The sequence below is a fragment of the Maylandia zebra genome, linkage group LG12 (genome assembly GCF_041146795.1).
Source record: "Maylandia zebra isolate NMK-2024a linkage group LG12, Mzebra_GT3a, whole genome shotgun sequence".
Lineage (NCBI taxonomy): Eukaryota > Metazoa > Chordata > Actinopteri > Cichliformes > Cichlidae > Maylandia > Maylandia zebra.
This window is the reverse complement of record NC_135178.1, coordinates 2,298,085-2,316,157: the sequence shown is the minus strand read 5'-3', so window position 1 is coordinate 2,316,157 and position 18,073 is coordinate 2,298,085. Positions and strand designations below refer to the sequence as shown.

The 18,073-nt window shown below is 40.0% G+C and overlaps 1 long non-coding RNA gene across 1 annotated transcript; it reads left to right on the top strand.

Annotated features, from left to right (window-relative positions):
- The first annotated feature begins 419 nt into the window (after positions 1–419).
- LOC143421318 (uncharacterized) lies at positions 420–8,119 on the top strand. Its single transcript, XR_013100938.1, has 4 exons — positions 420–649; positions 934–1,140; positions 2,159–2,514; positions 5,308–8,119. It is a non-coding gene; the product is annotated as an uncharacterized LOC143421318 (long non-coding RNA).
- Positions 8,120–18,073: the final 9,954 nt, after the last annotated feature.

Here is an 18,073-nt window from a genome sequence, read left to right as displayed (position 1 = left end):
ATTTCTGCTTCTACAGATAAACTCGAGAAGCAACCCCAGATCGGATCAAAAGTAAAATTGTTTTTTGGACGGTTGGGTGGATACATCATTTCCATAACTGGCCACCGAAAGGGTGTGGCCATCAACATGAGTATTGAGGAATAGAATATTTAGATGTACAATGAGATAGAGAGAAAATGAAGTATTGCACAGTGGTATTTTATAGAGGGAAAGCCCTTGGAATGGGGGGGCTGTGTTATCAGTGAATCAGAGGGGGTTGAAACGGTAGAAAAAAAACTAAGCATGGTGCCCACATCATCCGTAAGTACGAAAACTATAAGAGTTATAGTTACCTAAGAGGCATATACATTGTTTAGTCAGCTGATCAGAGAGAATGAACATGTCTTTTGATTTATTAGGTTGAACAGCACAAGACTCAAAAGTACCATGGGCAAGCAGCGGTCCCTCTATAGGAACGAGCACGCCTGGTTGCAGCGTTACAGCTATTAGAGAAAATATTGAAGGCAGTTCGGAGGCATCTACTTTTTCCCCACAGTTCCAATGGAGGTGTTCATCATAAGCTACCAGAAATTTCAAGGCAGCCTGGGAGAAGATGAATATGGGGACTGCACCCACATTCAACATGCTATATTTCTCCAGTAGCACTTATGTAAGAAAACCTTTAATTTTTTAGACATACTATGAAGTAGGGTTGAAGTGTCATGGAATTTATTCATCTGGTTTCTTTTTAAAACATTAATTATTCTTCCCGGCCAAGCAACAGTTGGGACGTAAAACTTAACGACACAGTGGCAACATTTATGTGCTGTGATGCCATCACAGCCAAAAGGGTTTACCAAGGTTATTTAAACAAGCTAAAGTCAGACCTGTTTATGTTATACATTTATCTGTACACTTACATTTATTAATAATGAGCAATATTGCTTTGCACAGCTTAAGGACCCTGCAGAGGACACCCTCCAGAGCTGAGCACTGACAACGAATGCATTTTCAACATATGCAGCAAAGAAAGTGAAAAGGAGAGAGGACAGAGAATCTATGCAGGACAAAGACAATCAAGGATCTGACCAGGAAGAGCAGGAGTCATCAGGACCAGAGGAGCTTCTAGAAAGATGGCTCTCCCAGTGTCTGAATAACAAGGTATGTGTGCCCCGAATCCCAAAAGTGAGAGTTTTGATTGGTTGCACTCCTTTCATATATAATCTTTTAGTCCAACATGAACAAACGGCAGCACTACTAAATCCCTGCCCTGGTTCACAGAAGCTATTCACAGCTTTAGGTGAATTTTCCGTAAAACTAAGCGCCTGTGGAAAGCCACAAAACTTGAAGTTCATAAGCTCCACTATTATCTACCTTCAAAAACATGGTGAAAGATGCGAGAGCCACTTATTTCTCTGAACTACTCGCAGTAGGAAAAAGAAATCCTAAGGTTCTCTTCGACACAGTAAATAACATAGTCTCCCCCGCAACTCCGTGCACACCTGTCTTTTCAGATAAGCACTGCAATGACTTTCTAGGATTTTTCCAAGATAAAATCAGTGGAATCTTGGGATAATTTTTGATCAATCACTGTCGTTTGATGCTCATATCAAGTCTGTGACCCGCTCCTGCTTTTTTCATCTAAGAAACATTGCCAAACTCAGGACTATTGTATCCAAAGGTGAACTGGAGATGCTTGTCCATGCCTTCATCTCCTCTCGTTTAGATTACAGATTACAGCGTCAGAGTGAACTTCTTACGTGACTTCTACATTCAACACAGACGCTCTCACAACCCAAATCCCGATGTCGGTTTTGAATAAATTCACTTTAAAAAAAATTTTTTTTTAAAATTACATTTATGTATGCTGTATGTATTTTGTTCATTCCTAGGTTGTCAGTGTAGATGAACCAAAATACTCTCTTTGGTCATTAACATTTGAAGCACTGGAACATGAAAAGTAACCCAAAATTATCCCTTTTCAGAAAAACAAAAACTTTTCAGAAGCACTTCAGGTTGTGAGGGCACAAAACTCTGTTTAGTCTTTCATTTTAGTGTTTTCATGTGGACGGAGATATTTTTTTTTTCAAAACTTCACGTGTGGACGGGAGTTAAAACAAAACACCCTGAAAATCTCCATTTTCAAACATACTCATGTACATAGCCTTACTCTCTACAGGCAGAGGCGAAACAGAGGGGGAGACGGTCTGCGGGAAACAAAGAGAGATCTTAGTGCATGGTCCATGTGCTGGGCAGGTGAGCATATCTAGTGGAGCTGCAAGTAATCCAGCGGTCAAACACAGTGAGGTAAAGGCAACCTGTCATCTGGAGGCTTGACTGTGAGCAAAGAATTAATTCCACTAAAACAATGGCAACATTCAACTACTGCAATAACCTTCACTAATGCAGATTCACGGACAATCTGGCAATGGTGGATTGCTGGTCTTATATCTCTGCAGCCTCATTGCTCACAGGTGCAGCTAGTCGGTGGAAACGAAGGGGCCCCGCCCAGGGGTGAAGACACCAGGAACACAGGTGCTTCACCCAGACCATAACAACAGCTTTTGGCTCATTTCCATCAGCAGACCCTCTGTATAAAAACATACAGATATCATTTACAGACCATGTATATAGAGACAAGGACAAAAACAGTGATTACATTATATTAGAACAAACAATGACAACAAGAGTGGACAACATAGGCCAATATAGAAAACAATAATGGAAACACACCAGTTATATTGCACATAAGTCCTGTCCTGATATTGCACTGACCCATTACACTAATAACTGTGTCCCTTTTTGTAATGCTATAACTCTATTTCACGTGCAATATATAACCATGATTAATTAAACATGATCACAGCCACCCTTTTAAATTACTCCTAAAAATAGGGAGGCTTGTCCTTTCCCTCACTGACAGTGGAAGACTATTCCAGAAGCTCACTCTCTGATATGACAGAGCATTCTGTGAAAAGGTGGTCCGTCTAAATGCCAATTCATAATCACCTCTCACAGTGGCTCGAGTCAGTCGAGACCCGGCAACACTGCTAGACTTTAGATTAATAAGATCACTCATTGGTGGAGGCGCCCCACCATGTATAACCTTGTAGATCAGACAGGCACATTTAAATAATCTGAAATTGATAAAATTTAAAAACTTGTATTTATCTAAAATTTGACAATGGTAGTATGACAAAGGTTTCTTGTCTAATATTTTCAATGCTCTTTTGTAGCATACTTAAATTGGCCCAATAGAAGCAAGACTCGTATAAGACCAACTTGTAATACAGTATGGAGTATGAGCCAGTATCATAGAGTAATGTAATCGCTGCTGTGTCTGTTAATGAAGTGCGAATATGTCTAAAGTTCCGTATATTAACATTTACAGTTTGCTACTTTTTAACGTTTTTTTTAAAGGATAATTTCAAGTCTAGTAGCACTCAAAAAATACTTAAATTCCTCAACATTAATTAGTTCTTGTGCACCCAATCAAACTTTTATGCAGCCACGGTTGTTTTAGGTTTACTAAAACACAATGATACGTTTTTAAAAAATTATGGCACAGGCATGAGTCATTCAGCCATTTTTGTAAATCGCGTAATTCCAATGAAAGCTGATGGGCTGCAAAATTAGCAGTTTTGGCTTGTGGAAAAATTACCGTATCATTAGCATACACGATCGCGTCCACATTTTTGCACACATTGGGCAAGTCATTTACATAGAGTGAAAATAACAGGGGGCCTAGAATTGAACCCTGAGGTACACCTTTCGTACAGTGAAGATGGGGTGACTTACTATTCTTTATTTGCACGCATTGTTTTCTATCTAATAAATAAGACTGTATCCATTTAACAGTGTGATTACTAAAGTTAAATGTTGACAGTCTAGATAAGAACTCAAACGCATGCTTAAAATCAACAGAAACAGCCGCAACATAACGGCTCTTGTCTAAATAAGACTTCACCATCTGAACAAAAGCAGACAGTCGTTTCAGTTGAATGAAGAGTGTGAAATCTGAATTGCATAGGGTGCAAACCGGGTTGGAATCATTAAGATGCTCATTGATAGAATTCACAACCCACTTTTCCGCTATCTTTGAAAAGATAGGGACCAAAATACAAGATTTACAATGCTTAAAAAAACTGGTATCACAAACAAACTCATCCCTTGCTTTAGAACTTTTTAATTTTGACATATACTTTCTATTTCATTTTCTGTAATTTTTTTGAATATTGAACTTTGAGTCTTGAGAAGAGACATCCATTTTGGGGTCGGTATTCCCCCGGTATTTTGTTGAGAGTGACGTGAATTATAAAACAATTGTGCAGTTTCATTAATGGTACTTTGGAAGAAATCATTTAACTTAGTTGCTAGGCTAGGGTGAGAGGCTCTGATACCAATTCATTGGCAAATTTAAGTTCAAGGTCTTTATCTGTTTTGTGTTATTTATCCTAGATTTCATGATGTGTCGTTGCTAGTCTTTTAGTTTTGGTTTCTCTCTCAAGTATTCCTAGCTCAGTATTTTCTGAGTTCTAGTTCTTAGGTTTGGTACCTTGCTCGGTGTCGAGTCCGTGTCTCTGTCCCTGTCATGTGCTTCCTGTTTTATTTTGATAGTGGTGTTTTGTGTTCAGCTTCTGTTCCCCGTCTGCCTGATTACTTCTAGCTGTGTCTCCCACTCCCTGATTTCTCCCTTGTGAATTTTAGTCCTGTCTTCCCAGTAGTGATGTGTCGGTCGCGAACGAAATGGCTCTTAGAGCCGGATCTTTGACGTGAACGACACGAGCCGGATCCTTATCGCGTAGTGATGGGATTTCCGGCTCTTTTTAGAGAACCGGCTCTTTCAGTTCTCCCAGACAGTTGTTGTTGCATCGTACCCTCACACAGGTGTGTAATTCCTCCGTGCTCCTGGTTAAAGTGTAATTTGTTAGTTTTTTTAGTCTTTAGTTTCGTAGGTCTCAAGTTTTCATGTTAGTTCCCTATTTCCCCGTTTATATGTTCTGTTCCCTGCATTTTGTCATCTGAGTTTTTCAGCACAGTAAAGCTGCCTCTTTCAGTTCATTCCTCCATGTTCCGAGTCCTGCGTTTAGGTCCTTGCAGCAGGCCTATGTAAGCCCAAACACAGCAAGGATTTTGACTAAGAATTCAGAAAAAACGTGATTCACCAAACCAGTTTGTTGAAGATGCACATTGTTCTGCAGTCAAGTCTCTTTGAAGTCACCATACTAATATCTGTTTAACTGGGAAAAAAACAGTTGTGAAAAAAATACACAATTAAAAAGGCTTTTAAGGTGAAGTGGCATTTATTTATTTCTGATATGGTTTTAGGTCACAACAAAAAAGACCAAGTTGGATTCACACCTATACCAATAATCGACACAGGTACCCACCCACTTGAAAAGTAAAGGCAAGTAGGCAGAGCAGTTAGTACTTCGTTTGTGCAGATTTGTGCAGGTAAAATTATCGTTTGTGCTGCTTTGACTTTTGAGATATTACACTTTATTTTATAGGTCATTCAAAGGTCAACATCCCAGACTGCTCGATAATGGACCAAAGTGGTCTACTCTTGTGCTGTAAGGAGTGTCATGGCCAGTAAGAAATGTCATGTGACAGACAGACGGCAATTAACAGTTCAATTGAACTCCAGTGTTTCATGAGAAATACAGATCTCTCCTTGCACACTTGCCACTCCAAGCGGTTCATGTCTGAAAACCTGTGTGAACAAATCGCTAAAGAGTTGTGTGAGGGCAGAATGGAACCAGCTGTATGGAGGTCAGCGCAGGCAGCAGATTTGATGGATGTTGGAGATCCTGAGCCAAGCCACTTTCCAAATTTGGCCACTCTGCGAAAAACCAAACAAGAGAGAATAGACTCGGACCCCATTGCATCTCTGCAATTATTAAAATATAGTGTTCCTCACAGTGGTAGCATCCGAGATATTGGGCTGGACAGGTTTTCTGTCATTACTGGAGTCAAACTCAGATGCATGTTTACAAGACATTGTCAAAAAAATCTCCCCCAACTGTGTGTTTGATGCAAGTTGTGAGAAAACCGCTGACACCAAATGGCCATATCTTCCTTTATCAAGGCATTCTGACAGAAAACAATTGCCTCAGTGTCTCAGTGGTGCAAATGCTGTCAGAAAAACAGGATGTTAATGCCATCACAAACTGGTTGACAGAATGGATTCGTGCAGGTGCACCTGTGCCAAAGGAAGCTGGGAGTGACTTTACTCTGGGAGCTCTGGTCAAGGATTTCCCTGCTCATCCTGATCTGAAGTCCTACCTTAATGAATGCTTTCATGTCCTTCTTGGAACCCAGTCTGCCAAAGTCCCCCCTTGTTTTATCAGGGTTGATGTTGTGCACTGCATCAAGATGATATGCCAGTGGGACTGCCTGAAGAAGAAAACACATCGTGTTAAAGATTTCTTTGTCAGGTCATTAGCAAAGCTTCTTCAGTCACAATACTTGGACGATGCAAAACAGCTCCTACGTGCTATCACTGTTGTGGCCCTCAGTGAGGAAGAACGTGATGAAGGAGCCGCCCTTCCTTCAGAAAGCTGCAAGAAATACCTGAAAGCCCAAATTCCTCAAGACTCCATCATCATTCCAGATGAACAGACAGAGGAAAGTGAGAGATTGGATTCAGTTGATGAGATCCAGACTGACCTACGACACTGGGTAACAGAAATATGTGAGGAGAGCAGGTCACCTGCTGCAGCAAACGAGGATAGAGATAATATTCACTTTCTCCCTGAGATTATTCCTCATATAATAAGACTCGCAAGTTACTTGCCACTCTGGACATGAATAATGGTCCCTCTCTTCCAAAGCACCAGCATCACAGCAAGTTCAGCCACTGTTGAAGCTGAGTTCAAACACGAAAACTTGCCTGTTTGTGTCAATCCCTTTATTGCTCATCATCTTTCCTTCATCGAAGGAAATATGCGGATTTGTTCTGCAAAAGATCAAAGATGAGGCAACAATCACTGTAAGTCACAGATGCCAATTCTGGCTCCATGACGACTCGCAGTGCAGAAGACAAAATGAAAATGGATGCTCACCCGTCTGTGGGATCTGATGCTGCCACAAACATTCCTCTGGCTGATGAAGATGCAGTTGAGAACTGGAGGGGCCTGGCTGTTCCACCCAAAAAAGGGAAGAGGACTTCCTACCTCTCTCCATGTACCGAATGGCTCCATGCAGATGAAACTTTTGGGGTGAAGGTGGGATTATTAAAAAGTGGAAACCTTCATCAGCCTATTATATTAGGGCAGCGGTTCTCAAACTCTTTACAATGAGTATCACCTCAGAAAATATATGGCTTTTGAAGTACCACCATTATGACCGACATTAAAATACAATAGTATAGACCTATTTAACAACATATACAGTTTACACGAGACAATTTTATTTCTTATAAGAATGTTATTTATTTTAACTGTCATAAAAAGCCGCAACTGTACTTGACTGAAACACCCATCAAGTGACAATATGAAGTGCACTGCATTTACACATTCAGGATGTGACAAATGTACTGCACTGAAACACTTAGCAAGATTGTTAACAAGTGTACTGCATGAAAACATTGACAGCAAAAGGGATATAATAACAACAGTGTCATGGTCCTGGGTCAAGCGACCCAGTATTTGAGTTCCATGTATCTTCTGTATTCATTTGCACCTAGCTTAGTTCACCTAGTTAATTTCTAGATTGCAGTTTAGTTTTGTTCCTTAGTTGTTTATGTCATCTCCCCCTGTACTAAGTCTCCCCGGTTCATGCGTCATGTCTGCGTGGTTATGTTTAGTTCATGTCATGTCTAATCTCCATGTTTCCTGTTTTACTTTGAAAGTCTGTATTCAATGTCAGTGTATTCAGTTTCACTTCTCCTGTCCTGTCTTTAGGTTCATGTGTGTCAGCTGTGCTCCCATGTGTGGCCTCTTCCCCTGATCATCCCTCATGTGTATTTAGTCTCTGTGTTTCATGCAGTCTGTGTCGCGTCGTCTGTGTTCTCACCTCCATGACCGAGTTTTCTTAGTTTGTCACAGTACTAGTTTTCCCAGTTTAGTTATAGTCTAGTTTAGTCGCGCTATCCCTGCTTTGTTTGTACACTTTGTCTTCAGCCATAATAAAGGCTCGCTTTCTGTTAAGTTCACTCCCGTCTACTCACTTGTGTACGCACCTGGGTCCATCACACACACCACCACACGGCCTGTCTCTGCAGACCGTGACAAACAGCTACATGGAAACAATCAAAACATTAAAATTTTGTTGTTACTTGGTCTTCATACCTAATGAGAGGGATGTGCATGGCGTTCTGTGATGTCTGCGTCGATTGAGGTCAGCTTCAGCATCAAGTTGGATTCAGCATCAAATCTGTTTCTATATTTTGTCTTTATGAAGGCGAGTGAAGAGAAGCCCTTCTCAAAAAAAATATGTGGTCGCAAATGGGAGGAGAACGTGCACAGCCTTGTCTGAAAGTGCTGGGTATTTGCTGCGCAGCTGCATCCAAAAGTTCAAACAATGTCTGATTTCTGAAAGCAGACTTCAGTGTCTCATCACAAGATAGTTCTGTAAAGCTCTCCTGCTCAACAACTGAGAAATCCTCGGGTATGTCAGAGGCTTTAATGCTGAATGGATTTCTCATCCAGCTGTTCACTTCTGCTGTCGCTGGGAAATATTTATGGGCTCAAATTGTGGTCATAAATATTTTGTATTTGTAAATCAGGATTTGTATGTGTAAAAAGATTTTGTGTGTGGACTTAGCCAAAAAATATGTGTGAAACTCTGCACTCAAGTATCAAGCTACAAGTACGAATTTTGACCCCGTTTTTCTTCCTTTCATCTGATTGGCCAATGTCATGTCAATCACAAATTTAACTATCCAATCAGAGAACAGATGGGTTTGGCTATTGGAGGGTGCTTTATGGAGCATGTTTTTGATGTTTTAGAAAGCGACTGCTGTTTGAACGGTCATGCCGCATTAAATCCGTCTTTTACGTCACTGACACAAGACAGACGCCAATTATCAGCGCCGGAGAAGACAAACGAGAAAGCATGGCGGAAACTGTAGACGGAGCGAGTCAATGGACAGAAACTGAGGTTTTGGACTTGATTAGCACAGTGGTTCCCAATTTTTTTTTTGCTAGGCCCCCCCTTGTTTTGCAAGAAAAATGTTCCCCCCTCCGGCGCGTGCACGTGCGCACAAACACATCCTCCAACCACATGCACCCATATTTTGCTCCATTGCGGTTTATTTCACACCTCAAACATTTAGTAAACAATTAAGCAAATACAAGTAATCTGCAGGTAGTAATAAAATAATCTCCAAACTCTCTTACACTGCGTCCGCACCTACACGAGTATTTTTGAAAACACAGCTGTTTCGTCCACGTAAACGGCGTTTCAAATCACCGAAAACTGAGATTTTTTAAAACTCCTTTTTTGCGTTTACGTGTGGACGAGGAATACAGAGTTCGTCACACAACGTCAAAGGTATGTGCCTTTATTCACATCACGCTGTGGCCACGTTATTGTTTACATGAGATGAACTGCAGAATGGAGATAGAGACGAAATGCTGTTAATCTGACTGTCTGCAGGTTTTACACGCAGTTACTGTCCCTCCATTTACAAAGGCAGAGGCATCACGGTGTGATTATTTTACGTGTTGTTTTTTTTCCTGTGTAATAATGTTCAATAATGCTATCAATACATTTTTCAAAAAATGCCTCTCTGTGCAAAATGGGTTGAAAAACAAACAGCTGTGGGATCCTGTTTGTCCGGGATTTGAAGAGCCCAGCGAAAACCAATCCTGCAGGGAGACCTACCTCAGCACTTGTGCAGGTGAAACCAAAGAGAAGATTTGCTTCAGCATATTTTCTAGTCTTTGGCTTAGAATGAAGTTGGTTTGGAAACATATTCAGCGATGCTTCATCTCCTGCTTTGCGTTTCTGTGGCCCCCGTGCTAGCAGTGTCCAAGCGTTTGGTTTTTTTCCCCCCCTTTTCATACCGCGCCCTGCAATGGATCTGCGCCCCCCCCCCCCTAGGGGGCGGGCCCCACACTTTGGGAAGGTCTGGATTAGCATATGGGGAGACAATTCTATTCAAGCTAAACTTGAAGCGTGGTATTGTAACCGGGCTGTGTTTGAGTGCATTGCCAAAGAAATGGTTGGACACAGGTGAACGTGGCTACAGTGTCAGAGGAAAGTGAAGAGCCTCAGAGCCAAGTTTAAAGAAGCTAAAGATATAAACAAACAAAGCGGACGTGGTCGAGTCACCTGCCGTTTCATGATGAGCTTGACTGTGTTTTGGGCGACAAACCCATTTGTCAGCCAATAGAGCTGATCGATAGCTCCATTGAAACAGCCGAAGAACAGCCTGAAAGTCCAGGGGCTATCGCTAGTCCAGCTTTCAGCCTCAACAGTGAAAAAGGTATGCTAACTTGTACTTTGTTGTAGTCATGTGTGGAGAATAAAATTGTGGGTGCAAGTGACGTTACATTAAACGTTCTGTATAACCCATGTCTAAACACGTAACATAACTGAATAAATTACTGAACAAAAATTGAGAACATTCTATATGTCAGCAATAGCGAAATTATAAATGAAGGCTGAACTACATCAGCTGTAACCATGTACATAGCATTTTAATAGGTTGTATGATTGTATATTTGTATTTTCAAAAGGTGCCTGTACACTGGGTGATGGTACTCCTGTGTTGCTGACATTTGATTCTGCCTCAAAGGAAAGTTCATCTGCAGTCAGTGCAGATAAAGAATGCATAAAAAAGAATGCATACATATATTAAATAGAAAATTGTTGTTGCAAACTTTTCATTATCCTATTAGAAAAAACATTTTTCAAGTAAAGTGTCATGTCGAGACCTCACAAGGCAAAATAATGTATCCCTAAGAGTTCAATTTTACTCTGGATTCCTAAGCATGGATAAAGCACACACGTATCTTCTAATTAATACAACTCATTTTGTCAATGAGAGAGAAGGGAGAGATTGTAATGTAAGACATACTGTAGATTGTGCAATGTTTTTCAAATAAAAACCGTGAGCTGACCCAAATGATCAAATACACTACACTCTTAATTTCTGACCTATACTATTTTGGTGATGTTCTTATTTCTCCAAGGTGTGTACAAGAACTGCATATGAAAATTCCCTCTATCCTTGAACATAAAAATTATCCTTTTGTTGAAATAACACAAACAACTATTCTCTTTACACATACATCTGCCAAGAGCAGGAAGAGAAAGTCAAAGATGGAGTCAACTTTGGAAATATTTGCGGACACGATTACAAACGCCTTGAAGAATGATGAGTCGGAGCTTCTGTTGAAGATGCAAGCAACTCAGCATGAGCACGATCTTAAAGTTCCCTCCATGTTGACCCAGCTTATCACATGCCAACAACCACCTTTCTACCAGCAGGCAGTACAAGCTCCACATCTTTACTGCCCAACACAATCTTCACTCATTCATTCCCCTCCATACCCCATGGCTTTATCTCAGTCTCCACCATTTGATATGTCCAATCAGTCTCTGTCTTTCCAACAAGATTTAGTTCAACCTCTTCCTTTTGGTAATGCCCTTCCACCATCTCACAATCCGAGTCAGCCCTTTAGACCAGAACGACCAAACCCTCGAGATCAGGCTCAGCGTGCATCCTTTAACCAGGCCTATAAAGTCACCCTACCCTCCCCCAGATGAACAGGCTTAAACTACTTTAACATCCTAGGACCTGGCGTCCACATATGTGGACATCACATTTTGGGTTGTCTAGACCAAAATACTTAATTTTGCTCTACAGGAGCCTGATATCCACTTAAGAGGACGTTATACTGCCACTGTTCTATCAAAATTTTAAACGAATATCCTCATATGTGGATCTCAAAAAGTCAGGTAAAAAAAAAAAATCTGGTAATTCTTTGTTTCTACATTCATCGGGTCCCAATATACCCAAAGATCAAGGAGAAATTTAAAATGCATGCCACGGAAGAGTTCGGGTCTTAATAAATAAAAAGTTTGATGTGTGTTTCATAACAAAATAACTTTTTATGAAAAAAGTTATTTTTTCATACAAAAATAACTTTGAATACTTTATTTGACATTTTGTGAATGCACCACTTAACGTTCAAGATCAGCTTTATTGACCATGAGGTGAAACCACGGCTTTTGTGCCTTGACGTTGACTATGAAAAAACTGGGTCAGCACCTCTCTGATTCCCATTGGCTGAACATCTGGTAAGATGCCTCCTTCGGTACCTCTAGATAGAATCATGCAGAACAGCTATATCAGTTTCATTGTAGGCTTCATCGTGTTTTTCACACAAACTGTGGAGTGTGCAGCATGCACTTATTATTGTGGGAACAGTGTGGCTGTCCACATCAAGATGTTTCCCAAGGCACCTCCACCGACCCTCAAGTCGGCCAAATGCACACTCCACTGTCATCCTGGCTCTGCTGTGTCGCTCATTGAAGTATTGTTGTTCTTCAGTTAGGGTTCCTGTATCTGCGTATCCCTTCAGCAGCCAGCTTCGCAGGGGATCTGCAGGGTCACCGAGCAGCATGACTGGAACTTCAACACCCATGATTTCTTCTGTAACCTAAGATAATGTGACTACAAGGTGACACACATGAACAAGGAAGAATGGTAAAATAATTTTAATTACAATTCACTGTGTTCAAAGATACTGACTGGTGGAAATAGCTCCCCTCTCTCTGCCATTGTGTATATCTCACAATTCTTGAGAACCCTGGCATCGCGAACGCTTCCTGGCCAAACAGTGTAGATGTCAGTGAAACTGTTGGGAAGACAACGTTGGAGAAACGTCAACATTTTATTTGTACTGTGTAATCTGCAGATTCTGACAGAAATCTATAACTATCCTTTGAAGCACCACTCCTCTCTAAAACAGCAATAAGGATCATTGGGGCGATCGTGGCTCAATAGTTGGGAGTTCGCCTTGCAATTGGAAGGTTGCTGGTTCGAGCCCCGGCTCCGACAGTCTCAATCATTGTGTCCTTGGGCGAGACACTTGACCTGTTGCCTACTGGTGGTGGTCAGAGGGCCCGGTGGCGCCAGTGTCCGGCAGCCTTGCCTCTGTCAGGGTGGCTGTGGCCGCCATCACCAGTGTGTGAATGGGTGGATGATTGGATGTGTAAAGCGCTTTGGGGTCCTTAGGGACTAGAAAAGCGCTATATAAATACAGGCCATTTACCATCATTATTAGGCCAAATGTAAATAACACAATAACTTTACTTTATAACTTAAAGCAAAATTGGGCCATCAGTCAAACGATACTGTTTGGTCTGGGTATGGGTGCAAGAAAATGCAATATGTTCTAATAAAATATATGAAAGCTGATGGTGAGGTGGGTACATTTCATTATGGAAACTTTTGGAAAGAGTTTTACTGCAACATATTTTTGTTACTATTATAGTATTAGTGAAAAAGTAACTGTTCACCACTACATTAAGCAACACTTGATTACTTATGAAATATTTATAAAGGGTCACTCATTGATTTAATGGTAATCATTTAAAAAATATGTTCCATAAAAAAACAATACAAGTAAAGTGAGTTTAAATGCACAGGGAAACAGATTCCTGAAAGCAGAGAAACTGAAGGAAAACAACACAAAAAGATCATCACAGTACTGTTCAAACAGTTACTTGCAACTACTACTTTTTGCTTCTATGTAGAAATGGTATTGTGGAGCTACAATACTAGAGTTTTGGCTACTCTACACAGCTCTGTATAAACGTTTGAGGCATTAAAATGTATGTTTTTTCCTTTCAGTTTTTCATAATGAGTAGATCATAGTATGCTTACCAGAACTGATGGTCGATGATGCCCTGAAGGATGACAGAGTGCCAACCTTTGCAGTTGAATTAATCACAGTGATTGTCCCCAGGAGCAGTGATGGGAAAGTGACTCAACCCCCATCGCTGTCTGAAGCCTTCAATAACTTGCATCAGGTCATCTCCTCGAGGCTAAAAAAGAAAGCTTATAAATATCTACAAAATGAGTTGTTGTAACATGAAAGCTATTGAAATGTAAATAAAAATGTTTATCTTTAGATTTTAGAACAAAATGAATCACCTAACCTTTACATCTGGAAAAAGTATTTGTTAAAATGAAGCCAGCTAAGTGAGTCATTTCCATAAAAATTTAAAATTAGGAAAGATGGGAAACCAACCTGAAATTTACAGCAAATAGTTTTGAAGCTAAGAAACATTAAATCACTCTTAAAAGCCTTGTACTTTCTGTGAATGCATATATTTCATAAAAAACAAAAACTGCTAACAGAACCCTTTCTTGTTGTCTTTATAATAAAACATAACTTACTTGCTCTTATAAGAGCCACAGTGGAGGTGCCAGAGAGCCACATTTGGCTTTACAGCAGGTTAAAGATCCCTGGCCTAGGTGCTGTGGGATATTCAATTTTCTACATGTAAGTGGGAACCCTATGGAACGCCAGGACTGCCATAATGAATTAATTAAATACACCATTAAATAATTAATTAAATGTGGCAATAATTAATTAAAATTGTAATTAATTAATTAAATAAATAGTTATGACACATGTAATTAATTAATTATTGACACATTTAATTAATTATTTAATGCTATATTTATTTATTTCATTTTGGCAGTCCTGGCGCCTGGCTCTCATCATGAAATAATTTTATCTGTCAGCCTCACCCATCAAACTCAGGGGGCGGGGTTAACGCTGATCGAGTCAAAACCATTGCTTTGGCCTGGTGGCCATTGTTTCTAGCACACAACAACCGGCATGTGGAAGCTAACAGAACTGAGCTTTGAAAAACCCTGTTTGTGTGTTACCAAATACCGTTTTAATATTTTTTAGCCGAGAATGTAGTGGTTTAATCTTCATGTGTCTGGTCGGTTTGTCAAGATACAGCCTCTTTGCAAAAGTGCTTCGATGATTTCGGAGATGTCTGCCCAGTCTCACGGCAAAGCGTGGGATAGACCCGCTCGCCTCGCAAGCAATCCCACCGACAAAGCGCAGGCCCCGGTACACAGCTGTAGTAACCCCCGCTGACTTCTTTTACTGAGGTTATATTTATCGATGTTTTATTTCCTGATGTTCTTATGTGTCCTACGTGTTTCAGTCTGAATTATAACTAACATTAAAAACATGTTTAAGGAGGAGAGAGAGCAAATAAATCTGTTTAACATCTGATCTTTGGGTTTTTGTTCAGTAATCAGCGTGACCTGTGCATAAACGCATAAAAGAGATAACGTTGGTGTTTCCGTCATGTAGTAACTGCTGGCTTTAACTGTACAAAGGTTGTTCGACACTATGAAACACATACAGACTTCATGATGTTCGGCTAATATTTTTATTGTGAATATTAATCATGAGGGTAAACGGCCCTGTACACCACGGAGCGAGGTCAGCATATCCACGATATCCTCAGCTCCATGAGTTAACACAAAGTTTCCCAGCTGACTATCTAACTGCCAACTATTCCAAAGACGTGAAAATATACAGCATAAAGAAAAGTGTAAGAGACTCAGCAGCAGATTAGAATAACAGTTATACATTTAATGAATCACCAAATGAATCCACGCAAGAAACGAGCAAACCTGTTCGGACAGTTTGAGTTTGTGTTCCCTCAGCTGCAGACTCGCTGCTGTTTAAATGTTTGAAAAGGAAGATTAGATATAAACAAACGTCAAACATAGATTCAGTCTGCCTTCACATTTGATATGAGGCCAGCACGTATAGTGGCTGTGTCCTGTTTTAAGATTATACATGTATAATTGTTGTCTGACCTCCGTCGATCCAGCCGCTCAGAGTCCGTGGTTACCATGGTTACTGCATAAGCAGCTATAATGTTAACAGCTGGCACTGAGGAAACCTACCGGCAGCATGGGTGTTTGTTTTTCATTGCAAAAGAACTGTCTGAATGGTTAACTGAAGTTAACTTGGATAAATTATAGTTAAGGAGTATCACAGATAACGCCTACGTGAGCTGTGCGACTGTTCACCACTACACTGAAATCAGCTATTACTGAAATACACGTGCTATATCATAAACTATGATATAAATAGCGAGGTCCTATTAACATGTTTAGTTTTAAAGGACACCTTCCTGCCTTTAGTCTCCTTCATGAGCAGTATTAGTTTTCTTCTAACATCCAGAAGTCTGCACGATGTGTTTCATAGTTTGTAACAAGCCTTTGACAGGTAAACATAACATGACCGAAACACCAAAAAAAAAAAAAAAGAGAGAGAAAAAAATCACATTCTAACAGACAGCTGGTACTTAGAATACAGTTGAATAACTATTAAAAAACGAATGCAACATGTGGAACACGGAGAGTGGAATATGTAAACAAACCGGTTAACGTAACCCCCTCGGTGCACTCTGCATGCTAACTGTTAGCAGAGCTAGTGAAATCTCTGAAAACATCTGAGCACTTTTGCAAACATGTTCTATGTTGACAACCTGACCAGACATACGGCGCGACATTCGCGGCTAAAACACTGTTAAAAGTGTAGCTGGTGACAGAAAAACGGGGTATTTTAAAACTACGCCCTACAGGCCTGTGATTTGAAATGCATTCTGTGATACCTGGCTGCCCCAAGTCTACACAAGCAATCGATTATCTAGGATCGACCTGTTTTGACTTACTTTGCACGGCAACCAATCAAATGTTAGAGAAGCTGCATGGGCAGCGTTAACCCCGCCCCCTGAGTTTGATGGGTGAGGCTGACAGATAAAATTAATTCAAGATGAGAGCCAGGCACCAGGACTGCCAAAATGAAATAAATAAATATATCATTAAATAATTAATTAAATGTGTCAATAATTAATTAAAATGTGAAATATATAAATAATTAATTAAATGTGTCAATAATTAATTAAAATGTGAAATATATAAATAATTAATTAAATGTGTCAATAATTAATTAATTACATGTGTCATAACTATTTATTTAATTAATTAATTCCAATTTTTATTAATTATTGCCACATTTAATTAATTATTTAATGGTGTATTTAATTAATTCATTATGGCAGTCCTGGCGTTCCATAGATGCATACTCAAATAACACTTGAAATTAATGTGAAAGCAAACATATTTTTTTTCTGAGACAGCTACATTAATAATAATGAACATATATAATTAAAAACAAAATCATAGAGACAAACTGGATATGTAAAAATTTTTTTTACGTCAATCACTTCAACTCAGTTTTACACAGAAAAAAATGAAAACTACTGTGTGTACGTTTCTGCACTGGTAACAGAAATATCAGCCTTTCCGCTGACTAAATTGGTTTACTAAAATGTACAGAAACATACAAAACATTCATAAAACTAAATACGCAGCAAGCCTGAAAAAAGTGGACAATCTTCTATAAAAGTGCCACACCGCCACAGACATTGCTGTTATACAGTGTAGGCCGTAAAAATTTAAACTGTTATATCTCAGAAATTGTAGCAGCACAAACAATAATTTTACCTGCACAAATCTGCACAAACAAAGCAGTAAAAAAGTAGGCCAGTTTGGAGCAGTCTGGGGGGATGGTGACCTTTGAATGATCTATAAAATAAAGTTTACTATTTCAAAAATCAAAGCAGCAGAAACTATCATTTTACCTGCACAAATCTGCACAAACGAAGCACTAACCGCTCCGCCTATTTGTCTTTACTTTTACTTCAAGTTACTTCAAGCTCTGCTTGTTCCTGTACATGCACCAGCACAGACACGTTCATGCGCACTGCCCTCCAGAACCGACTGCTTCGCTCATTCCCGTGCCCTCGCGCCTGTCTTCTCCCAGGATGTGTTTGTGGATGAGCAGAAAAAATGCAGACCTTATTTTAACAGCCCTCACCCATTCATTAGATGTTTCGTGGAGTGATAGGAGAGATTATTATTGAGAAGCAAGTAATCAGAGCTTCACATGTCTATGATTTGGTCAAAAGTGCAACAGCAACACTGAGGTGCAGAGGAGTATTGGTCAGTATAAAGACAGTCATGGCCCGAGTGCTGAAACAGGTTTTAACGTACACGGTAGGGCAGGGCAGTATGGCCAAAAATATT